Raw genomic sequence first — 26,069 nt, 5'->3', positions numbered from 1 at the left:
CCCCTGGCGTGAGGATGCTCGTCATTGTTTATAGTTCATGTCTGCCTTTTATGAGATGCCCCTGAAAATTTAGTAACTAAATCAAAACCACAGTTCTAGACATTTTGGGGAACTCATTTGAAACTCATTTATTTTAAAACTAAATAACTGGCAAAAGCTTAAGGATTTATATACAAAAGAAAAGGGGGAAACTAAAGTACTTAACAGCTTAATTCAAATCACATTACCACTTGTGCATCAATTATCAGAATATTTCTAATAAAAGTAAATTTCTTTGACCTGAAAAAAAATAAAAATAAACTCGGTGAGCCTAAGTGTTCTTAGCTACAAAATTGTGATAACAGCAGCTTTCTCTGTTGAATCTTGAGATTCAAACACGACAATATACATAAGGCTCTTTAGAACCCTTGAAACACTTTAAATCCTTAAAGGGGCAGGTAAGCTTTTGGTCTGGAGACAAGAAGTTGTTGTTGAGTCATTTCAGTCTGGTCCGATTCTTATGACCCTATTTGGGGTTTTCTTAGCAAAGATATTGGAGTGATTTTCCATTTCCTTCTCCAGCTCATTTACAAATGAGGAGATAGAGGCAAACAGAATGAAGTACTTTGTCCAGGGTCACGTAGCCAGAAAGTGTCTGAGATCAGATTTGGACTCTTGAAGATGATATACACTAGCTTAAACTCTCTAACTGTACTCTGCCACAACTTCTAGCCTGGTACTATGGCTAAAAGGTATGAGGGTGTATGGTACAGAGACCACTACTCAAAATCAAAACAAAACTTAGATACCTTGAAAGCAGAAAGGAATTTATTGTGTTTTCATGAGAAGGTGGTAGCTCCTCATTGCTCTTGTGCTGACCAGGGAGTAAGGAGTACAAGAAGAAAGGCTTATTTTTACCCTAACACAACCTCCTCCTCCCTAACCCCGTTGCCCTTATCCCATTGGCTGGGCTTCAGGGGGCACAATCTAGTCTGAAAATCTTCCCTGTCAACAAAAACAAAAACGAAGGTTGCACTTCTAGGGTATTACCTCTCACAAGGGCTAGTGACCTTCAACAGTCCTTGTATTTATTTTATCTGTCTTTAAAGTTTGTCTCAGGTTCACTGTTTGAGGTCATCTATCTCAATAGAGAAGCTAGGCTTCCAGTTCTGCAATTCTACTCCCACATCAGATTCCTAAGTAACCATTCTAATTTGGTCTCTAGCCTTAGAATTTGTTCTTACTAGGAGGAAACAAGTGAAAAAGATACTAACAGATTTCAAGTGTGTTGTTGCCCTATGATTTTCTCTCTTTAGAGGCAGCTTCCCTCTGGACCAATTTGCTTCTGCCTCCACTGCTCTAATAGCTAAGATCCTGATGTTCAAGTGCCCAGGCTGGAGAAGAAACCTTTCAAGATCTCATAAGGCTTAGCACCAAAGGAAAGAAGACACAAATAAGTGGCCATCCCATCCCAGACACAGGCTTGAGTGAAAGGCCACTAGCTTGTGGCCTTGAGTAGGAAGGAGGATGGGGAAAAGCCCAACAAGTCCCTGGAGTACACAGTACACAGATCATCTTCACCTTTCAAAGTTATTGGAAAGAACTGAGGGCTGGGAATTTTCTCTTACATATCTCCTTTGAATTCTGGTTCATTTAAAAGTCCTTATAGACAATAGGAAGCAGTTAGAGGATGGCTACTCCAGCTCTGAAGTGGGGAAGAAATGGAAGGGGTTAGTTCATTACCTATATCTTAAACGTTCCATAATTTCTTTTTTTTGGAATCATTGGAAATTATTTCAAAATTATTTCTTCATTCCAAATTTCACAAAAGGGATCAATCTACAAAGGTATATCAATTAAATCACATATCTAGTACCCCCTTCACCAAATTATTAACAGTGAGATCATAGATTCATCATTACAATAAAGCAACCCTCAAAGACTAATACTAATAACTAATAAGTTCTGTGAGCACCACTCCCAAGACATTGCAGCTCCTTTTACGTATTGAGGCATGAAGGTACCAAATCATATACATCATCTCATTGCTGAGTGCCTCCTCAAAGAATTTGAAACCATCTTCAGCTTTTGAGGACTTCGATCTCATTATATGTCAAAAGATGACCTAATTTTTTTGTCCCAATTCTGACCCAGCCCTTGATCACTGAATGGGTATTGCTCAGACAAACTAAAGCTTATTAAAGGCCTTAATCTAGAAAGTCAAGGTCTGATTCAAAAGATATGACCATTTTAGCCACTATCATAATCCTAAATTGCTTTCTTTAGTGGTTAGATCATTCTATAGTTGTATCATGTGCCAATCTTTCCATAGTTCTCAAAACATTGATTATTTCCATTTTTTTTGTCAGTTTTAGCAATTTTCTGGGTGGGAGGTAAAACTTCAAGTTTATTTAGACTTGCATTTCTCTTATTAATAGTGATTTAGGGGAAATTAAGTTGTGCAGTGGATAGAGCACTGGCCCTGGAGTTGAGAGGAGACCCTTCCTAGCTGTATGACTCTGGGTAAGTCACTTAGCCATAATTACCTTGGCAAAAAAAAAAAAAAACCCACACACAAAATCAAATAATGATTTAGAGCATTCTTTCATATAGCTCATATAGCTTAGGGGAATGGCTTTGGGGTTCATATTTTTCTACTGTCTATATAGCTGGAAAAGATTTTTTTCTCCCAATTGACAGTTTTTCGTGATTCTATCTATTAGGGGAATGGTTTTTGGCTTTATATTTTTCTGTTTTCTATATATCTGGCAAAAATATTTTTCCTCCCAGTTGACAGCTTTCCTTCTGATCCTTAGTTACATTGGTTTTGTTCATATAAAAGTCTTTGTTTTATATAAGTGAATACATCTGTTTTGTCTATAATTGACTTTATCCCATAATTGGATAAGATCTCATACCCCACCAATAGCCAGGAAATGGATCTGATACAACAGGCTTCTCTTAAGGGACAATCAATTTTGTCCCAAAGAACTAGCAGAACAGAGGGAAACAGGATAGGTATGCAAGACCTGCCTCTTACAAAGGAAAAGCTGAAGAGTTCAAGACAGAAAATAATGTGACCAACATCCAAAAATGCGGAAAATGTAAGGGAGATTTGAGCAAGAGGTATCTAAACAGCAGGAAACTGGGATCCAAGTTGAAATATAAGACACTAGGGGTGATGCCAGAAGAAGAGTCCACAATCCAGTCTCGGTGTGAGTTATCACTTATTCCTCAAGCATCAAAAAAAAAAAATCCCAAAATCAAAGAACAGCTGAGGTCTCTTCTTATGAGCTAGCTCTGTCCACCAGCCCTTCTGTTATGTCCTGTACCTGCTAACCCCACCTTCCACCCCAACATCCTCATCTCCTGACATATTATGCTTATGAGACTCTAGATATTAATTATTACTTCTTCAGCATTATATTCTCTAATCTGCTTTAATTCTCTCTGCAAATCAAGAAGAGGCTGCTTTTAACTTCTGCCAGCAATAACCACACTTGTCCTGCTATTCTGAGTTCTCAGGGTCTGTGTGAATCACCTTCAAACCTCTCCTGCTCTGTGGCCTGTCCTGTCTTAATTCTAATAAGATGATGATCTTCCCCAAGAAGCTCTTTCGTCAGTTTGGAATTTCATTACCTTCACTAATTTAACTATCTGACTGTCTAAACTATCATTTAACCTCCCTGTGACTCAGTTTCCCTGTCTGTAAAATTGCTTGGTTACCCTACTTAAAGAAACCACCCTCTCTTACTGAGAGTCCTAAATTTTTATAATAGCAGTGTCTTCTCATCATCCCTTTCAACTGAATATGTCTTAAAATGTTGATCTGAGGGCATCTTTTAGGTTGCTTTCCCCAGGCATGTTTGGTGAAGCTTCCTTAGTTGTCAAAAAGGCTGATTTCCACATTGCTAAGGATACTTAAGCTTGCTGAGCACTAAGTATTAAACACCACTTAACAATTACAGGAAACATTAACTTTATTAACAATGGTAACTGCTTTTATAGACAACCTGGTAAACTTATTCACGTATCTTAAACAAGACTATTTTTTGGCACCTTGGTATCTGTTGGTAGAATTTGCATATATCTTTATACAGAAGTCCTTCTCTGGTGACTCATAGTGGCATGGAAATAATTCTGGGTTCTCAGAATATGGCAAGTACGGGCAGGTCATGCCAATCTGGAGAGCTTTTAAGCACAGGCCCATCAAAGGAATAGGTCTGCCATTCAAGAAAGGACCAGACTACCTAAATAGGATAGGTTGACCACCAGAGGACAATTTATGATGGGGGCTTGAGCACAGATGTGATTCATGTGTTAGAGAATAAATCTGTAAGATAAATAATTATTGCTCAAGCCCCCCTCTTGTGGTTTTCTTGTGTCTTGGCCCCCAAGTTGTTCAAAACCTAGCTATGTGAGTGGAATATTCCCTCTTAAGAGTTAGCATTCCTAGTGAAGTCCTCTCAGGGTTAAAAATCATTAAAAACAAAGACAGACTATTACTCTTAGACTATTCTTAGAAGAGGGAGAGAGGCCTTGCATTCTCAGACAGACACCCTCCTGATTCTTCTAGGGAGTGAAACAGTGGACTATTTCCAGAAATACCTTGCATTGATTCTGTTAGGGAGGGAAATAGTGGAATACTTCCAGAGAGGAGACCTTGCAGTTTTAGTTAGACCCCTGTTTGAGAACAGTAGCCTGTCTTCTCTTGTTTGATAAGTACTAAACTAAGAAGATAGTAGAGTTCCTTAAAAGACCTTGCATGCTCAGACATTAATTCATTTAACAGAAGGTCATTAGAAATCTTCTGATCCCCTCGCCATCTGGATGGTGAGGTAATATTTTATGAAAACCTTTTATTCTTCTCTTTGTTGTTGGATAGATTTTTTTGCATAAAGATTGGAACTCTGAAAACCTTATGCAATCAGGTTGGAAGAGAGGGGGCTAGGGAGGGGTGATCACTCTAGGCCATATAATCTTGCTTGACTGTCACCTTGGGGCAGCTCCTTGATCTTCACTACCTTTGTGAGACTTGGGGGTGCCCTTTTCTCAAGAAAAGCCAAAATAAACTTTCCTTTTTGTTCAGAGGAGTCTCTATATTTTTAAAATGGATTCATATCCCACACATATGTAACAAGAAGGGCCCCAAGCAGCCTACACAGTGTGGTAGCTATTGACTACCAGCTTGGAGGCACAGGAGCCAGGGTCACACAAGTCCCTGACTACTACCTCCAAGCTACTACAAACTTCTTAAGGTAGCTCAATTCTCCTTTTTTTCATTCTTTAATTCACAGAACTGAAAGGGTTGGGCTGGTCTGACCAAGATACACTAGCAATACAGGCAAAGTACAACTGATGGAAATACCTTTTGGTTCTGGGTGAAGTACCTAATGTTCCTCTCTACTAAGGAGTAGGCTAGAGCCAGCCAAAACAGGCTCTGATCAATCTTATGTGTGAAATAGATACCTTGGAAATGGCCAAATCCAACAAATCAAGGCTTGGTTGACTGTTTTGTTCATGGTCTAGACAAGTGATGCAGAAAGTGCTAATGGAGTCCATTAAACTTAAAAGTGTGTTTTATGTGCAGTCCACTTCCCTCCCCCAAATAGTCATTTGTTACATTTGCTATTTAACAGCACACCACTGCCTTTACCCTGTTTGTAGGCAAGGGGGTCAATACAGTCCCTCTTTGATGAAATTGGGGATCTTTGAAGTACTAAAAATCAGCCATGGAAGAAGTGAAGGATTTCAAGTAGCAATAATTCTTCCTTACCTTATTTGTACCTTATTCGACAACTCACAAATGAAGGCATAGTCTCATTTTCATAATAAACCAGTGATACAGGTAGGTAATAATTTATGCCCAGGAAACCCTGCCTATTGTTATGGGAGGTACCCATTAAAGGTATAGGAAACTTGGGGAGGTGGGGGGATGGTTATTCACCAGGATGTAGAAATTCTTTGGCTGGGCCCTTCCTCCAGAAACCTCCTTTCTATAAAGTAAACAAGTAATAGTCATGTCTTTGAAAAACCACCTTCCCTTTACATATACCCCTGAGGAGAGAATCCAGGTGGTAAACTGTTCCTTTTTGGAAAACCATTGCATCCATCTGGCTTATGGGGCCTGAGCCATGTGTGTGAGCAGTACTGAACTACCTCACTGGTAAATACTAAACAAATAAGCAATCTTATATAGGGGTTGACACTGTAAAGGACCCTGCTTATCTCTAGACAAAGAATTAAATACTCTTAGTATTCCTCTATGAGACACTGGATTATCCACAGCTTGTAAGACATGATCGTCATTTAGCAATCTTTCACAGATTAAGCAGTGACCTGGTCTGTGAAAGAAGACCCTTAGGCATTAAATAAGACTGGTTTTCCCTCTTCCCAAAAGTCTGGATCAAACTCTAAAGTCCACTAGAAAGTGGATTCTAACTTGAGAATACATTGAGCAAAGGATAAATTCATAATTTCTGGTACCTAGTTGCTTTCTCGGAGTCCATATGCAGCATCCGGGTTACTCTGGGCCTTTCCCTCAGACTGACTGGTTTCCCTCCAAACCTCTATTTTATTATGGTCAACAAGGCCAGTCATGCTTTCATTCCCCTCCTTTCCAGGGTGCACGCCTGACTCTGTCTCTCACTATCATTCCCCCCCCCCCACCCAGGCCAGAACCTTCTCTCTTCCTCTTAAATTCTCTTCTTCAGCTAACTTTTATGGGTGGTCTTCCCCCTTAGAATATAAGCTCCTTGACAGCAGAGACTTCCTTTCGTTTTTTTGTAAGCCCTGGGCTTAGTTTGAGGGCTGGCACTTCTTGTTTATGAACTGGCTTCTCTGTGTCCATATTTGTTCTTACAGTATCTTTGCTCCAATTGGATATTTTGTTTTCTATCAGTTCAGTATCTCCAATGACACAGTAGATGATAAAGGGGCTGGGGGTGGGATAGTGTTACACTCCTGCCTCACTCTGCCTCCCCCCACTCTTATTACCTCCAGGCACGGGTGCAAGGGTCTACACCGGGTCTATACTGCCTTCTCAAGGTTCTCCAGAAGCTTGGAGTCCTTCACTGCTACACAGGCCAGCCTCCACGAATTCCTCGAGCTATTTAAAGCCCTCCAAGACCAGCTAGTCAGCTGTTGCTTTCCTGACCCAATCAAGGAGGTTATCACCTTATAAAAGGAGCTTAAACTATCTCTTTACACATTTATAACTTCACCATGTATGACTTCCCTTATGAAACTCCTTGTGATTACTCCAGTGGGGGTGATGGGGGTGGATCTTCCTCAGTAGCTGATGGGAACAAAAGTAACAAGACTGGAGTTAGGGAATTATTCTAGTTCCTTCTTTTCCCCTCAAACCCTGTTTGTAGGAAATTCTGCAATATGGTATTTTTTTCTTCAGAGAATAGAAACTACTGGTTGGTTTGGCATTTTGGTGTAAAGGAAGTTATTTACTCTTTGATTTTATTACTTTGTACTGGCTGAACCCTAGGCCTGGATGCTCTCCCCACTCCCACCTGTGCTACTTGGAAGACCCAGTTTCCTTCAAAACTAAGCACAAGAGGGGCAGCTAGGTGGTACAATGGATAGAGCACCAGCCCTGGAGTCATGAGGACCTGAGTTCAAATTCTACCTCAGACACTTAATGATTACCTAGCTGTGTGACCTTGGGCAAGCCACTTAACCCTATTTGCCTTGCAAAAAACAAAACAAACTAAGCACAAGGACCAGTTTCTGTATAAAGTCATTGCATACCCCCAGCTGCAAATGTATCATGCAAAAATGACTGATTTTATTTTGTGTACACTTAAAATATCTACATTTATATACTCATAGATATATCTTTGGCTCTACATCTATCTACCTATCTTGCAAGAGTTAGGTGATGCCTAACTCAGGAAGATCTGAGTTCTTATCTATCCTTCAGCACTAGAAGAATGACCCTGGGTAAGTCATTTAACACTGCCTGCCTCAGTTTCCTCATCTGTAAAATGAGCTGGAGAAACAATTGCAAATCACTACAATATCATTGCCAAAAAAATCTCAAATGGTGTCACAGAGAATCAGAAATGACTGAACGGTAACAATAACTATAAATGTGTGTATGTATATTGTGAAAGAGTATCCCCCCCCCCCAAAAAAGGAGTCCTCACTAAGTTTTGACTAAAAAGAATAAATATGTGCTACTGTTCCCTGGGTTTGTCCTCATCAGAAACAAATTTCACCAGAGTTTTTGGCCTTAAGAAAAAATAAAACAGAACTGGGTTATTTATTGATATTTCTCTAAGTCAAGAATTATCCAGGTATGCATGCGGGGGTCTAGTTAGACAGCCAAGTCCCCTAAAACGGAGGCCTACTGTCTGCTTTAAATAATCTTGACCATCAGAATGCAAGATCTGAAACTTCATCTCTGGCTTCTCTAATCAAAGAAGGGCATGGCCCTCCAAGTCAAGATGGGGCAGGGGCAAGGCAGGGAGAGGCAAAGAGAATTGAGGATGGGGAGGAGGTAATTCATGTTGGGGCAGGGGAACTGACATCACACATCCAAAGGAATGACTTATCCTAAGAGACCTTCAGAGCATTGAAGATAGCTGGGGGGGGGAGCTATTGATGGGATTAAGAAGACAAAGTTTATTCTGTTTACAATAAGGGGGTTTTCTCTAAGCACCCATTTCAGTTACTAAATTGATCTAATTTCCAGGAGGCCTTCTTTAATATCTACGTGAAAGTTTGACCTCACCTACCAAACTCTGTTCTTAAAAACCCAGAAAACTAATTATTAAAAGGGCAACACTTCCTGTTGACAGAATGTACATAAACTTCTTGAGGTCAGGGACTGTTTTTTTTTCTTTTCTTTTATGTCCCAGTCGTTTATATTCCCTTTTCATGGAGTTTGAAACATCCCATATTAGGCTTTACTAAATGTTTGGTGATTGCTTGGATACTTTCAAAGATACCTGATTTCATCAGCCTGGGCTCTCTCAAAATACAGTGCAACCATTTCACACCTTCATGTGCTGCTCCATCACTAGAGCTGGTCAGCCTTCAGGTGATGATCCCTTTCTGTTACTGATACTGGTTTGTATAGATAAATGACCATTCTATCTCCAGACCCATATTTAAAGTTTTTCTTTCTAGGTAAGACCTTTTGGAATTTACAATCCCCATAAACATTCAGACCCCAGAGTCACCTCCAGGTTCCAATGAGGTCTATTTAGTAGAAAATTTAGGAGAAGATTTCTTATTTTCAGGATTTTCTTTCCCATAGGGAAAAACAGCAAGGATTGATTGCATAAACCCTCTCAACACTTAAGAGTTGTTTTTTTGGAACAGTTCTATGGAAATTGTAAGCTTAAAAAATAAAAATGGAATACCCCCCCCCCCAACCAGGGTTTTGGTTGCTATAACCCTTTTGTCTGAGAAAAGGTTATTTTGGGAGGTCCAGAAGTCCTTGATAGTTAGTGGAAGGGTCTTTGTATTCTATACTGGAAGGAAGTGGAATAAGTTCTGTTTAACAGTCCTATGCTATAGTGAGTAGATATATACTGTATAAAGCAGGAGAGAGCAGATCAAAGCTTACTATCTTCAATTTTTAAAAGTTGTCTTATGTATCGTGTATTATGTTGTTTTTCTCTCTGATGTTCTTTTCCTTCTGGTTCAATTTAATTCTTCTGTCTCAACGTAATTAATATGGATCCTTGTTTAGCATAATTACACATGTAGAGCCTATGTTACATGCCTTTTATCAGGGGGAGGGGAGGGAAAAAATGTAAAACTCAAAACTTTGCTAAAAAAAAAGATCCATGAAAACTATCATTGCATGTTGTTGAAAAAACAAATAAAACAAACAAAATGTTTCTCAAAAAAAGGGGGAGGCTCTTGGTGCTGGCCCTGGACTAGGAAAAAAAAGAACAGGAAAGAAAAGTCCAGTTAGTCCAGCAAGTGTTTATTAAGCATTTACAATATTCCAGGAACTGTATTAAGTGAAGATCTAAAACAAAGCAAAAAAAAACAAACAAACAGTTTTCATCCTCAAGGAGTTGACATTCTAATAGGGGAAACAATCTGTAAATGACTGGTTGTACACAAAAGATAGGATAGATAATTGGGGATGTCTAAATATATAAATGTACAATGTAGTTCATGGGTGACCTTGATGGACATGATGGAGATCTACTCTAAGTCTGTTGGGAGAGAAGAGGCGCTGTGTTTGCCTTACTTTGTCAGGCAGGCAGAATCCTGATTTACCAGTCTCCAAGGTGAGTTGTTGGGCTAGAATTATGTCCTTCTCCCATCCTTCTAAGGGTCTAAGGGCATGACTCTCAGATTTGAACCCTAGAGAGGAAATGGTACTGAGGTGGGAGAGAAGTTCAAGTATGGGAAACAGAAATGGCAAAGACTTGGAGTCAGGAGAAGTTTTATTCCAGGAACAAGTAGGTTGGATTGCTAAATGCTTAGAGAGGAGAACAGTGTAAGACTAGAAAGGAAGGAGTCAGCTTGTGAAGGGCTTTAAATCCAGATGACTTTTAATTTGACCTTGGTAGGAGTAGGGAGTTAATGAAGGTTACTGACAGGGGGCCAGTGGAGGATGACATGACCAGTCCTGAGGTTCAGGAAAATCATGTTACCTGAGTGGGAGATGAATGGCAATAGAAGAGAAGATTGCAGTCATCCAAGCAATGAAGGACAAGGGTCAAACCAAAGAGGTTACTGCGTGACTAGAGAGAAGGAGACGAGAGAGAGATGTCAAAGTAGCTCTAGAAGGCCTGGCACCAGATTGGATGTGTTGGATGAGTGAGTGAGAGGTGGAAGATAACACTGAGACCTTGAGTCTCAGCGACAGGAAGCATGGTTCATTAAGAACACGAAAGTTTAGAAAAGGAGAGGATTGCGTGAGAAAGATGATGAGTTCTATTTTGGATTGTTACATCTCATTCAAGATGTCCTAAAGACACTGGACATTCAAGTTGTATCATAGCGTCAAAGACAAATTAGGGCTCCACACACTTGTAAAATTCGGGGCATAGTTCTTTTTTATTTTATAATATATATGGTCTACTACACTCAAGGAGTATTTGATCTGAAGACAAGTAAGGCAGCAGCTGTTGCCAAGATCCTTAATGAGGGCATCAATCTTTCCTTGTGAGGCTGCCTATAAAAAAAGTATAAAAGTTGGCAGATTCTAGGCCTCAGAGTTGGTAGTGATCTCTTCAACTTGGGTCACTGTGTTCCTGGAGGCATGATGTTTTTAAAGACTTCCTTTTTTTTTTTTTAAAAAGTTACATGTGTTTTGTTTATGCATTACAAACATTTCCAAATCACCCATTAGTGATCTCATTTGAAAGGGTATGCCCCATTCTACATCTGTAGCATCCCTTGACTCTCTATTTTTAAAAAAAAAAATTTTAAATTAACAAATCTATTTTCTCTCCATTCATCATATTGAAAAAAAAGAAAAAAAGGAAAAGAAAAAATTATAACAAATTATACAGTCAAATATAGAAATATGTGCGTGTCTATATATATATATGTATATATATATATGTATATATATATACATATATATATATATATGTATATATAAAATTCTGGACCCAAATTCATCCCCTCTCTGTTAAGGAGAGAGCAGGTTTCATCCTTGCTCCTATGATCGTTGTTTTGATCATAGTTCTTACAGTTTTCAAAATTGTTTTTATAGTAGTGTAGAAATTATTCTCCTGTTTCCGCTCATTTCATTTTTCATCAATTCATAAACACAGAATTATTCCTTTTTTATAATGCTAATTTTTATAAATTGTTCCCTTGGTTCTGTTCATTTCATTCTTCATCAATTCATAACAATCAACAGAGTTGTTCCTTTTTATATTATCAATTTTTATAAACTGTTCTGGTTCTGTTTATTACATTATTCATCAATTCATAAAAATCAAAGAGTTGTTCCTTTTTATAATATTAATTTTTTATAAATTATCCTCTTGGTTCCACTCATTTCATTCTTCATCAGTTCATAAAAATCAACAGAGTTGTTCCTTTTTATAGTAATTTTTATAAATTGTTCTCCAGGTTTTGCTCATTGCCCTTTGCATCAGTACATATAAATTTTTCCATATCTCTTTGAAACCATTTCATTCTTCATTTCTTAAAGCACAATAGTTCTATCACATCCAAAGGCCACAATTTATTCAGTCACTTCTCCATTGATGGATATTCTTTTAGTTTCAATTTTTATCTATCACAAATAGTGCTGTTATGAATAATTTTGTACATAAAGAAATTTTTCCTATTTCTTTTGGGTATAAGTCTAGCAGTGGTAAAGATGAATAAAAAGACATGCACTATAAACAGAAGTCTTTGTGTAGAATTTCAAATTGCTTTCCAGAATGGTTATACTCATTCATGGGTCTGACAACAGTTTATAACAGTGTGTCTTTTCCCATAGCCCCTCCAACATCTACCAAAATCCCTTATTTTTTTTTTTTTATTTTTGCCACTTTAAGGGTGTGGGAATCTCAGAAATACTTTAATTTGCATTTCTCTAATTAGTAGTGATTTGGAGCATTTTCCCTTGAGAATTGCCCATTCAAATCTTTAGATCATTTTTCAGTTGGAGATTGGCTCTTATTCCCATAAATTTGAATCTTGGAAATGAGATCCTTATAAGAGAGTTATATTGTAAAGATTTTTTTTCCCAGTTATTTCCCTTTTAATATTAGCGTCATTGGATTTGCTTGTGGAAAACCTTTTTTATTTTACATAATTAAAATTATCCATTTTCTCTTCTGTGACCTTCTCTTTCCTTTGTTTGTGAGCTTTCTATCCATAGAGCTGATAGGCATTTTCTCCCATGTTTCTCCCATTTGTTTATAATGTGATCTTTCATATCTAGGTCATGTTTCCATTTAGAGCTTATCATAATATAAAGTGGGAGATATTATTCAAAATGCAATTTCTTTCACGCTGCTGTTCATTTGCTAGTAATCTTTATTCTTAGTGAATCCTTATCCTTTTGTGTTTATTAATTATTAGGTTTCTAGGTTTTTTTGTACCTGTATGTTGCCTACACAATCTGATTCATTGTGATCTCTCTTTTTTAACCAATATTAAAATATTATGAGAATTACTGCTTTGTAGCATCATTTTAATCTGGCATTTCCAGACCGCTTTTCCTTTCTACTTCCTTCCATTTTTCCCTTGATTGTTTTTCTTCTACAAGAATTCTGTTACTTTTTTCTAGTTCTATAAAGAAATCCTTTGGTAATTTGATTGGTTTGTCATAGAATACATAAAATAAATGAGCTAATATAGTCATTTTTATTATATTGACTAATCTTGAATTCTTATGAACGATTAATATTTTTCCAATTTTTAAAGTTTCTTTTTATTTCTACAAATAGTGATCTTTGTTGCATTTATATAGTTCTAATATGGAACTTGATGGACTCCCAAATATTTTGCATATTCTCTAGGAAATTTAAATAGAATTTCTCTTTCCATTTCTTTCTGCTAGGTTTTATTGAAATATATATATACTTACATGCTGATGGTTTGTGTGAATTTATTTTATATCCTAAAATTTGCTAAAGTTATTGTTTCAATGAATTTTAGTTGATTCTTTAGAATTCTTAAAAATTCACCATCATATCGTCTGAAAAATTAATTTTATTTCTTTTTTTACATATGTTATTCTTTTGATTTTTTTTCTTGCCTTATTGCTATAGTTAGCATTTCTAGTACTATAACAAATACAAGTAGTGACAAAGGACAACCTTGTTTTACCCTTCATTTTATTGGAAAAGATGCTAGTTTATCTTCATTACATATAATGATAGCTTTGGGATTTAGACATATTGTTATTTTAAGAAAAGCCCCATTTATTCCTATGTTTTCTAGTGGGTTTTTTTCCAGGATAGGTTTCTATTATGTGAAAAAATTTTCTGCATCTAATTAACATTATATTTCTTTTGTTGATTTTGCTATTAATAAGGTTAGTTAAATTTATAGTTTCCCAATATTAAGCCAGTCCCTCAGTCTTCATTTAAATTCAATCTGGTCATTACTTATAACCTTTATGACATATTGTCATAAAAATTTAAGTCCTAATTAAACACTCAAATAAAGCTCCTGAATATGAAAGATTAGCACAATTTAAACTAAAGTTAATTAATAAATAAAATTCAGTGTTGTTTAAAAAATAAACCATGAACTAATTTGATTAAAAAGAAGAAAGCTAAATTACCAATATCAAAATGAAAAAAAGAAAATCATAACAAATGAAGAAGAAATAAAGGATATTAACAACTGTTTTGCCTAACTATATGCCAATAATACTAACAATAAATGTTTTACAAAAATATAAAATACTCAAACTATCTGACTATCTGTAAAAGAAACAAAGAGTTTTTAACAACTCAATTTCAGAGAATTAAATTGAACAAATTATAGATGAACTTCCAAAGAAAAGAAAACTCTAAGGGCAGATACATTCACAAGTGAATTCTATCGAACATTCAAAGAACAATTATAAACTGTTTACAAAAATAGCATAAGGGGTGGCTAGGTGGCACAGTAGATAGAGCACCAGCCTTGGAGTCAGGAGTACCTGGGTTCAAATCTGACCTCAGACACTTAATAATTACCCAGCTGTGTGGCCTTGGGCAAGCCACTTAACCCCATTGCCTTGCAAAATCTAAAAAAACAAAAACAGCATAAGAAAGTGTCCTAACAGTTTTTTAAATGACATGAATATGATCTTGATACATTAAACAGACAGAGTCAAAACAGAAAAAGAAAACTACAGACCTAACAACAATGCAAACATTTTAAATAAAATATTAACAAAGAGATTAAGTAACTTTCTCTTTAATATACATGTTTCTGGGGAGGTCTTGTGTTGAGGTACACTACAAGCTGCCCAGGTTCTTTAGCACAGAGAAGACATAAATGATGTGTCACAATATATGTGACAGACAGCTGTGTTCTTAATAATTCTTTCAGAACTTTTCATTTTTTGTCTTGGGCATGCATTGGAACACTGATAAGACCAGTCTTTGGATAATTTCCAGAAAGGCAAAGTATGAAGTCCCCTGCTAATCTTCTCTTTCTCTTTTGCTTTCTTTTATTTCTCATGACCTGATTTTATACTTTGCATACCAGAAACTCAGCCTAGGTAGTGATCCATTCCTCAACCTAAATATCTTTTTTCTCTTTAATTTTTATACCTCTTCTCCCAATGAAAACCTGGGTTCAAATAGCAGAAAATTAGCAATAATAGTCGGATTTATGAATTCAGAGTAAGATATTAATGATGAATAATATAATTCCAAAGATATTTATATTTTCATAGGAAATGAAGCTTTATCCTAGAGGATAATGAAGGGGAAATTTTGAAGTAATGGAGCCTTGACGGAATTCAATAAATATTAAGGAAAAGTACTATGTACAAAACATCATAGCAGCAAGGACAAAAACAAAACCATCCCCATATTCAAATAGTTTATGTGAAGGTCATCATAAGGGGTGAGGAATATAACATATAAACAGAGAAGTAAATATAAACTAATACAAAGGAATTTCAAGAGGGAAAGAGTCTTAAAACCTGGATGCATCAGGAAAGATCTTGTTCAGGATATGATATCTGAGTTCCATTTCGAAGAAATTCTACAAGGGAGAGGTGAGTTAGGAAAGATGGTTGAGCAGGTCAGTTTGACTACAGTGGACAGTGTATAAAGGAGAATGACATGAAATAAATCTGAAAAGAGAAGAGAGGTAGATTGTGGAGTGTTTTAAAGGACATTTTAATTACTCTGTTTTATCCTAGAGGTAATAGAGAGTCACTAAATATTTTTGAGTTTACATCATCAGATCTGAGTTTAAGGAATATTAGTTTCAAAGTTATGGGGAAGATGATTTGGAGAAGAGAGACTACAAGCAAGAAAATCTTCTAGGGGGCTTTTGATAGTCCTTCTAGAGGTGATAAGACCTTGAAAAGGGGGAAAGTGAAAAGGGAATGGATGTGAGGCATTTTGTAATGGTAGAAGTGACAAGATGCCAGCCATCTCTCAAACCCACATTCTTGCCCCACTTTCTTACACTAGTTGTGAGAATGGTAATCAAACATGTCCCTTCCTGTCAATCAATAGTCTTATGTAATAGGTGTTGTCTTCCGTTTGGTAGAATATAATCTTTTTAGGGCAGAGCATGTTTTGCTCACTTTTTTTTTTTTGCATCTCTACCCCTTACCACAGTGCTTGGTTAGCACACCATAGGTACTCAATAAATAATTATTCGTGTTTTAATCCTTCCTTTAGCAATTTATTTGCAATGGGATTGAGGGAGAGGCAAGAGGCAAAAATGAACCTGGATAATTTAAGGCACACTTCCTGGAATATCTCCAATCATGTTCTAGCAACATGCTTCATTTCTAGGTGTCCTTATCAGGTCTAGCCAGTTGGGCTCTACAGTGTCTTCAGTCCATTCCTCCCTGCCATGGCCATACACTGCTACAGACAGATCAGGTGGAGAACACTAGGAAGACCCAACCATATATTTTTGGATCCTGGTGAGGTGCCAGACTTCCAACTGCTGTTTCCACTAAAAAACCCTGAGTCACTCCAATTAATGATGGATTTCTAAAGCATTACTTTCTTCAATTTCAAAAAGAAAAAGAAAGTGCCTTAAAAGTAAAACTCTTTTAGGGTGGAGAGAAGATTTTTATTATCTTTATCTTTGACACCATAAACCAGGTCTATATAGCCAAAATATTGGAATAAATATTCACAGACTCAGACTATTTGAGCTGGAAGAGACTAAGAAATTAGATAGTCCAATGATCTCATTTCACAGATGAGGAAAGTAACCAGAAGAGTCAAGTGACTTGCAAACTGCCAATCATTCACAATTTTTTCTGGGCTCCACATGGAAATCTTTGTCAACACTTTTTTTTTAAAGTTGTTTGATTTTTTTTGAAGCATCACTATCATGTCTCAATGATTTTTCCCTATCTTACCCCACCTAGGGTTAACAATAAACAACCACATTGGCCATCCAGCCCTTTCTGAGAGCAAGATCAATAGGAAAGTCTTGTCTCAGCAGACTAAGACATTGGGACATATGTCTTTTAGAAATGAAGTTATGTTATGCCACAGGAGTCTGAGTCCAGACAGTGAGGCTGACCTGATGACAGGGGTGACATGTTTTTGGTAGAGTTCTGGCATATGTACAGGCATCTGCTCTCTAATCAGTTGATGACTTGTAATAAGATAAATCTCCCTTTGCTGTTCCCATGCCATAGAAGGAAGGCATGCCACTAGGGGAAAAAAGAGGAACTTGGGCCTACAAAGGTCAGAATAAATGGAGATTTGTGGAAAATTTCTAAGGGCAAAGATGCTGAGACATAAGGAATTTACTGTTGGAACTATTGTGGGAAGACAGGCATCCTCCTTCATGGATAGTAGAACTGTGAACTGTTTCATACAATCTGGGACATTATTTGGAATTCTACAAGAAATGCTACTAAATTGTTCAGCTGATCCAAAGAGCTTCCTACTGCTACTAGAAATCAAGGAAGTGATTGAAAAGAAGAAGAGGCTGTACATATAAAAACAGGTTTATAACCCAATTATTCAGGATGTTGGGAAGTTAGAAACAAAACACACAAGATACATGCCTATCAATTGGGGAATGGCTGGACAAATCATGGTTTAGGAATGTAATGGATATTGTTGCTCCATAAATAATGATAAATGTGAAGAAATCAGAAATATAGGAGGACTCCTAAAGAGAGGGAAGCTAGCTACACCATAAAATCTATAAAAAAAATAAACTAAATCAGTGTGAAGAGGCAACAGAGAGAGATCAAATCACTCTACTCCCTGTGTGATCTTGGGGAAGTGACATCACCTCTCTGGTCCTCAGATTTCCTCATCTGAAAAATTAGGGGAGTGAACTAAACAAAGTTCCTCCTTGTTCTAAACCAGTGGGTCACTGAACCTGGGACATGGTCTCCAATATCCCCAACCAGTTGACTATTGGTCAGAATTAAGTAAAAAAAACAAATAACAATTTCATTCCTTTACTTCCTATATCTGAAAAATGGAAGAAAGGGAAAGCCCAGTGTTTTGTTTTGTTTTTAAATCTGTCAGATGCTCTGCTGTAAGCAAGGGGAGACTTCCACCTGATATCTGGAAGTCTTCACTGTCCATTATATTTCTCTTTTGTGCTAAGTTTGTGAGGACAATATTGCCCACATCCTTAGATTGGAAGCTTAGAAGTGTGTTTCCACAACAAAATCATCCACCCCACATCTTTTCCTTCATTTTCATTCAAATTATTCCTGCTACCCAGAGGTTTGTAGGCTTTTGTGCAGGAATAAAAACATCTTTTTTCAAAGTTAAAAAATATTGGGGGGGCATAACTTTTTGATATACACCATCCCTTTTACCTTATATATGTTTCTTTTGAGTAAGATGCATGATTATATTCCCATGGATTCCATATCTTCAAGTCTTAATGATTTGATTCCTTCTGTTAAAATCTCAAGTTTGCTTTCTCTAGTACCAACTATATGTACTATGTAGACTTATGAAATCAAAAACCTCATTCCAGATCCTTTTCATTTTACTTTTCATCTGCCCCTCTTCATCCCTGTTTTTCTATATGAGATCTGTTTCCTTGCATAGTCCCTGCTTTTATATTTTTAGCTGAGTATCTTTCTCTTTCCTCCTTTGCCTACCTGCTTAATGAGGAAGCTAGGTGGCAAAGTGAATAAATCACTGGCTCTGGAGACAGGAGGATTTGAGTTCAAACCTAGCCTCAGATACTTGACACTAGCTGAGTGACCTTGGACAAATCACTTCACCCTGATTGCCTCATATTCAGGGCTATCTCCAGTCATCCTGATTCCTATCTGACCACTGGACTCAGATAGTTCTGGGGGAGAAGGTGAGGCTGTAGACTTATCACAGCACCCCCTCACTCCAATTCAATTAATGTGCTTGTCATGGCATCACCTCCCTGATGTGATGGTCTTCTTCAAGAAAGAAGAACAAGCATCAATCAGCTTAATCAATCTCAGCATCCTCAGTCAAAGGACTCTTTCAGATGCAGGAGTAAAGAGCCAGTGATTTTATGCTGTGAAGAAGAGAATGCTGTTAGCAACACTCTCCATCTTCCTTGCTTTCTGACTATGAGTTGCCTTCCTAGCTATTTGGAATGGAGAGTATAAGAATTAGTCCCTATCCTGCTCATTCAGGACAATATGTAGGCTGCAATAAGCCATGTGACTAGATGGGGGATTTTCTATTGTTAACAGGGCAGGACCCACTTGATTGAAAAATGATAGCCCTTGAAAAGGGACAACAACTTATTTGACTTCAGAACTGATAGAGAGCTTGGAAAACAGAAGGCTTAATGTTGTCTTGGACCTTTAAAGCAACAAAGGAGCAAATATTATAAAAAAAAGGAATATGGACAGGACTATGTGTCCTAAGAAGGCTAGAAGAAATAAATGAGATTTAAGCCAAAGGTCTTCTCTCTTACTCATCTCTCCTGAATGGAAAGATAGCCTTCTTCCTTTTTTTCCCCTCTTCTATTCCTGGAGCTTGGATCATAGGGGAGAACCATGGTTTAACATCTTCTCTATAGAAAAACCCATAGAGTTTCTGAGTAGAAGCACTATTCTCTGTTTTACTATTGGTCAGTAAAACTCAGGTATGTTCTCTTCTGCTCTGTCCATAAAGAATTTCGAAGTCCATCTGGTCTTGGGTCAAGGCCCAAGTCCAATTGGACCAAGGAAAGTGAATCCACCACATTCATCTTTCAGAGAATCAGGAGTCAAGTTCCTGGAGGGCTACTGTTTAGAATTATGTTCTCAACTTGAGGAAGCTATTTTAATGGATTTCTTTTAAAATTTTTTTCATTTTGATTTTAATGAACACACAAAAATAACATTTCTATTTACAAAGTAGAACAGAAAAGGGAGGCTATATATAAAACTCTGAATCTCTCTTTTATACAGCTTGATTTTTTAAAAATATGCACAATAAATGCACATGTTTCTTTCAAAGTTATCTTTCTTGCTTCATTGAAACTTGCGTTTCCTTCTGAACTTTCTTCTGGGTCCCATTGTACATTTTTTTAAAAAGCTTCAAGGTTGCTATTTTCTTATTTTTTGGTAATGTGCATTGATGGATTTCTATGATTATCCTAGACGAAACATTTTCACAAACATTTAAGCTCCTGCTGTTCCCCAATAAAGATTGAGAATGGAGGGAGGGAAAGGAGTCACAAAGAAGGGAGCAATGGCACCTGAAGAATCAGGTGAAAGGTCCAAGTGACTTGTCCTCACCTTTCTGGAGGACACACATTTACTACTGAGTTTGGGGTGGTATACAGAATGGCTGGAAGTTGGAATATAATGGGAAATGGTAGGAATAAAGGTTCCTGTGATAGGTAATGTTTCTCAGATTTCCTACATGGTGACTATGAGCTAAGAGAAACAAGTCTACCCAAAGTAGACTAAGGCACATCATGTCATGATGAGTCTCTGATAAAGAAGGTAATTGGGGAATCAGCTAGACTGAACTGTACATTTCTTCTAGATTTCTGTGTGAGCTGGAAGCCCAAGCTCTTTACCCTTGATCCCCCTGTAACTGCTTTCCTTGTACCTTACTTTTCATCAGTTCCCACTGCCATCTCTGTATTAGACTCTGTAGTACTCTGTAGTAGATCCGTGGAAGCCACCATTAGTGGCTTAGGCCAATTTCCAGTTATAGAATTAGAGTTACAACAGACCTCAACAGCCCAGGTTACCCCACCACAAGCAGGAGACTGGAAAACAGAGGAAGTCTCTGAATTCATTGTGGAAGGAGGGGGGTGGACCCCACTAACCCTTGATGCACATGGTGATTAGGTTTGTGTGTTTGTTTTAATATTAACACCAAGGTCCGCTATGGGGAGGTGAGGGCCATACGTCAAGGACCTGTGATTCCAGGGAGAACCAGGACAAATGGGATGGAGTGTTTGACATTCACCAACTGGCTTCTCGGGGAGTGGTGCCCGTGAATCATCCAGACAAATCTGAGGACATGTAGGTGTTCCTTTGCCAGTCAAAACAAGCAGAATCATGGGGAAGAGTGGCAAGGTAGGGCAAGGCAGTGGAGACAGACTGTGGTTAATGTGAAGGGCTAAAAAATCCTAGACATGATGGAGTTCCTTCTCAGGAAGGGGAACAGGTTGCTTCATTAGGAACTCCAGAAGAGCTGAAGTTCTAAGGGATGCTATTCCCCCACCCCTTCAGTTAAATTCCTCTGGAGGGAATGATCATCCCTAAGGAAAACTGTTGTTTGTTGTTTCTTTTTCTCATTCAGGATGGCTCTCTGACACAGTAAGAGTGTCCCAGCCACTGAATAATAGAAACAGAATTCTATGAAAAACAATTGGCATGAGGAAGGACCAATAAAGAAGAAGCCCAGCCTAAGCATGACCTCATCCAGCCTTGGGGGAGCCACACGGGTGCACACCCTTGCCCGCTCTATTGTTACCTTTGGATCCGAATTAACAAAATCTACTTACTTTGATGGAACAAAGTGGAGACAACTGGCAGCAGCTACCATTACACTGCAGAGAGGAAAAGGCTGGTCCTGGAAAGCATCTTAGGTATAGTTCAAAACACAGAGAGCCAGACTTGTTATCAGAAGGGCTGGGTTTAAATCCTACCTCTAAGACCACCTGGCTGTGTGACTGGGTAAGTCAGTCCACCTCAGTTTCCTCACCTGTAAAGTTAAAGAGTTGATGGTCTCTGCACTTCCTTCCAGTTCCAGAGCTATCAGCTAACGAGGACAGTAATGCCTAATAATGGGGTGGCTGTGAAGCTAAAATGGGATGAGGTATGTAAAGAGCTTCCCAAATTGGTTCAGGGAATAGAAGGTCAGCCTTGGAAGTGGGAAGACCTGGGTTCAAGTCTTGTCCCTGAGATATACTGGCAGCTTATTATTATTATATAGTGCCCCGGGACTTCCCTCCTACTTTATGAATTGTTGCTGTTGTTTGTCCTTTGTTCTTGAAGATTACCACGACACGAAAGAAGCGATGCTATGACACGCAAGTGAATTGGATTTAAGTGAGGAAAGGCCGGTAAAGTTACCAGCCTCCTTTTCTCAAGGGCAGATATGGAACAGAACAGTCTTGCAATAAGGTAGACTCAGGCTCAACTTTGGCCTCAGATATCTACTAATTTGTGCCTCTCTGGGCAAATCACTTCATCTCTATTTCCCAATTTCCTCATCCACAAAATGGAGATGATGATAATAATAGAATTGCACTTCATAGGATTGCCGTGAAGGTCAAATGAGATGGTGGATGGAAAGCACTAGGCAAACCTCCAAATGCAGGATCAGCCTCAGATATCATGGTGGAAAGAACATTGACTCTAGAGTGAGAGACCTGGGTTTGAATTCTGCCTCTGAAGCTTACTACTTTTGTGATCCTGGGCAGTCACTTATCTCCTTCAGCCCAGTTTCTTCATCTGTGAAAAGAAGGGACTGGACTAGTTGGTCTCTGAGTTCCCCTTCACCTACATAATAATAGCAGCTTAACCTTTGAAAAGAGATTTAGTTGATATTCATAATTATCTTGGGAAGCAGTTGCTCTTATTATCCCCATTTCACCACTGAGGAAACTGAGGCTGAGAAGGGTTAAATAATTCACCCAAGAGTACACAGCTAGTTAGTGTCTGATGAAGGATTTGAATTCAAACCTTCCTTACTCCAAGTCACAAGTTCTATCCACTGCATCCTCTATAATATTATGAATATCATTTTTTCACTGATTGAAATGCTTGGTAGGAAAAGATAATGGGGCTAACACTGAATGAAAAATGGGCAGCCTAAGTGATCCACTGGCATCCTCTCAATGTCAGAGGAAAGTGAGGCAAGCTTCCAAAAATTGACTTTTCCAAAGACCATAGGCAAGAGTCACCCTGGATAGGCAGGAATAGGGGATGGGGAAGAATTTGCATTACTGGAGAGAATATCCACATTGATGTAATCACAGATCTGCTTGAATATTTTATCATTATTATGTCATTCCCTTACTCAGAAAGCATCCCCACCACTTGTAAGATAAAACGTCTATACCTCAGACTGGTGTAACCCAAGACCTGGGACATTGATCTGACTAATGAGGAGACAGTTCTATTTTGACAGGCCCAGGGGCTTGGGAGCCCTTCAGAACCTGACTCCAGTCTATGTCTTTCAGTCTTAATTTGCTCTACTATTCACCCATATACCAGCCAAATCAGTCTCCCAACTTTGCCTGTTGCCTCCCACCTCAAGATTTTTCACTTTGAACACACTCACTCCACCTCTAAGCCTACTGAAATATTTCTCTTCTCTCATGGTCTATTGTCAGATGCCACCTCCTCTATGAAGACTGTTCTAATTATCTCTAAAAGTCACCTTAACCTAATTTCATAAGAGGAAGCTCTCCAGCAGAAGCAGCATCAATTTTCCTGGAAATCTTGAGGCTTTGCATCTAGGCAGCATGAGATCAGGAACCTCTCTAAACCCCATTTTTCTTATTTCTAAAATGAGGGAGTTGGAAGAGAAAGATCTCTTCCTAGAGGCCTTCCAGGTTCCTAGGATACCTTGTACTAATTAGCTGCTTAGGCAAACCTTCTGGTTGTAAAAATACAGTAAAAAACCAGATAAAATCTGAGATAGTCTTACAGAAGTATATGTGTTGGGGTGGCTAGGTGGCACAGTGGATAGAGCATCAGTCCTGGAGTCAGGAGTACCTGAGTTCAAATCTGACCTCAGACACTTAATAATTACCTAGCTGTGTGGACTTGGGCAAGCCACTTAACTCCATTTGCCTTGCAAAAAAAAAAAAAAAACTAAAAGAAAAAGAACTGTATGTGTCTACAAATACAAAGAAGAAAGGAAAAAGTCGATACAGATCTCTGGTTAGGAGATGGCGTCTACACTGGTATTCAACCAAAAGTTGAATAACCATACTCAGAGACATTGTGAATTACTTGCAGTCTTCTTCTGAGCTATTTAAGGCTAATTACATGTAATTAGTAATAACCGCAACAACTAACTTTTATAGAATGCTGTTAAGGTTTACAAGATACCTTACTTACATCTCTACATATCCATAGAGGATAAAGAATTGACTTTGATGCTAGGAAAACCTAACTCAGGTCTTTCATCCAACACAAACATGCTGTGTGACTTTGGAAAGTCTTTGGAAAGACTTTGGAAAGTCAGTTCTTTAGGCAACTCTCTTTAAGATACTATAGTTTGTTCCAAATCATCATCGATTAAAGGAATGCAAATTAAAACAATTCTAAGGTACCACCTCACACCTATAAGATTGGCTAAAATGACTAAAAAAGAAAAAATGATAAATGTTGAAGAGGATATGGGGACACTAATGAATTGTTGGTGGAGTTGCGAACTGATCCAACCATTTATGCAAAAAGACCATTAAAACTGTACATAACCTTTGATCCAGCAATACAGCTGCTAGGTCTGTATCCCAAAGAGATCATAAAAAAAAGGAGAAAAGACCCACATTGTACAAAAATATTTATAACAGCTCTTTTTGTAATGGCAAAGAATTAGAAATTGAGGGGATGCCCAACACTTGGGCAGTGGCTGAACGAAATGTGGTGTGTATATATATGTATATATAATTTATATATATATATATAAAAGCCTGGAAAGGCTTGCATGAATTGATGATAAGTGAAGTGAGCAGAACCAGAACACTGTATACACAACAACAGCAACATTGTGAGATGATTAACTATGATGGACTCAACTCTCTCAGCAGTTCAATGACAGACCTTTTATGGAAAATGCCATCCACATCCAGAGAAAAAGCTATGGAGTCCAAATACAGAGCAAAACATACTATGTTTACTTTTTAAAATTTCTTTTATTTTTTTATTTCTTTCTCATGGTCCCCCCGCCCCAAGTTCTAATACTTCTTTCACAGCATGACTAATATGGAAATATACTGAACATAATTCTACATATACAAACTATATCAGATTGGTTGCTGCCAGGGGAGGATATAGGGAAGGGAGGATGGTAGAAAAATGTGGATATTAAGTTTGCAAAAGAATGAATGTTGATTATGTAATTGAGAAAAAATAAAATAAAAGAATTTTTTTGTTTTGTTTTTGGTTTTTTGTGTGTTCTAAAGAAAGATTTCATTTGTTTTGAGTTTTTACAATTTTTCCCTCATTCTTGCATCCCTCCCCCACCCCCCACAGAAGGCATTCTGTTAGTGTTTACATTGGTTCCATGTTACACATTGATCTCAGTTGAATGTGATAAGAGAGAAATCATATCCTTAAGGAAGAAAAATAAAGTATGAGACAGTAAAATTACATAATAATATAATGATTTTTTTTCTAATTTGATGGCAATAGTCTTTGGGAACTCATTGTGTCTCAATATGAGGCTCCCAAACACCTCTGAACTCCTGTGGTGGTTTCTCTTCTGTGATTAGTAAGTTAGATTTCTGTACAAGCAGGAAGAAATAAAGGGAAAGGAAGGCAGGAACAAGGGAAGAGATCTCCAAAAATTGTCCTCATGGGACCCCAAACTGCACGACCAACTCCTCTTTTGCGTCGACCCGGATCTGAGAAAGTGCACTATAGGCATAAGCAGCTATTCTGCAGACCTGCTGCAAATCTGCAAAGGGGACAGGGTCACTGGCAAGTACTTGGTGGGCTGGCTGGTGAGTGATGGCAGTGGTGGCAGCTTCTTCCAATGAGTCAGGCTACTGCTCAGGACAGACAGGCGGGTACTGTATTGTCTTGCTCGGTCCATGTACTCATGCTGTTCCATGCCCTGGGAGTCTGCCGCTGATACATCAATGATGTTGCTGGCTGTCTTGGCAAGGATAGAAGAAAGTAGGGCCTGCTCATCTGTTCGGGCTGCAGGCCGGCTGTGGTAGTTGGGTTCTGCTCCATTTAAGGTCTTGGTCGGGGGACTGCTGGGGTCCAGAAGTGATTTCCGTTCCTCTCGATCCTGGTCCGAGTCCTCGTTGTCACTGCTACAGCAGCACCCCAT

General features: G+C 38.1%; 1 pseudogene; it reads right to left on the bottom strand.

The window, feature by feature from the left end:
- Nucleotides 1-25,433: 25,433 nt before the first annotated feature.
- LOC141493636 (ragulator complex protein LAMTOR1 pseudogene) lies at nucleotides 25,434-26,069 on the bottom strand (annotated as a pseudogene).

This window comes from Macrotis lagotis, chromosome 7 (genome assembly GCF_037893015.1).
Source record: "Macrotis lagotis isolate mMagLag1 chromosome 7, bilby.v1.9.chrom.fasta, whole genome shotgun sequence".
NCBI classification, from domain to species: domain Eukaryota; kingdom Metazoa; phylum Chordata; class Mammalia; order Peramelemorphia; family Peramelidae; genus Macrotis; species Macrotis lagotis.
The sequence above is the reverse complement of the archived record's forward strand: the minus strand, read 5'-3'. Positions and strand labels throughout refer to the sequence as shown.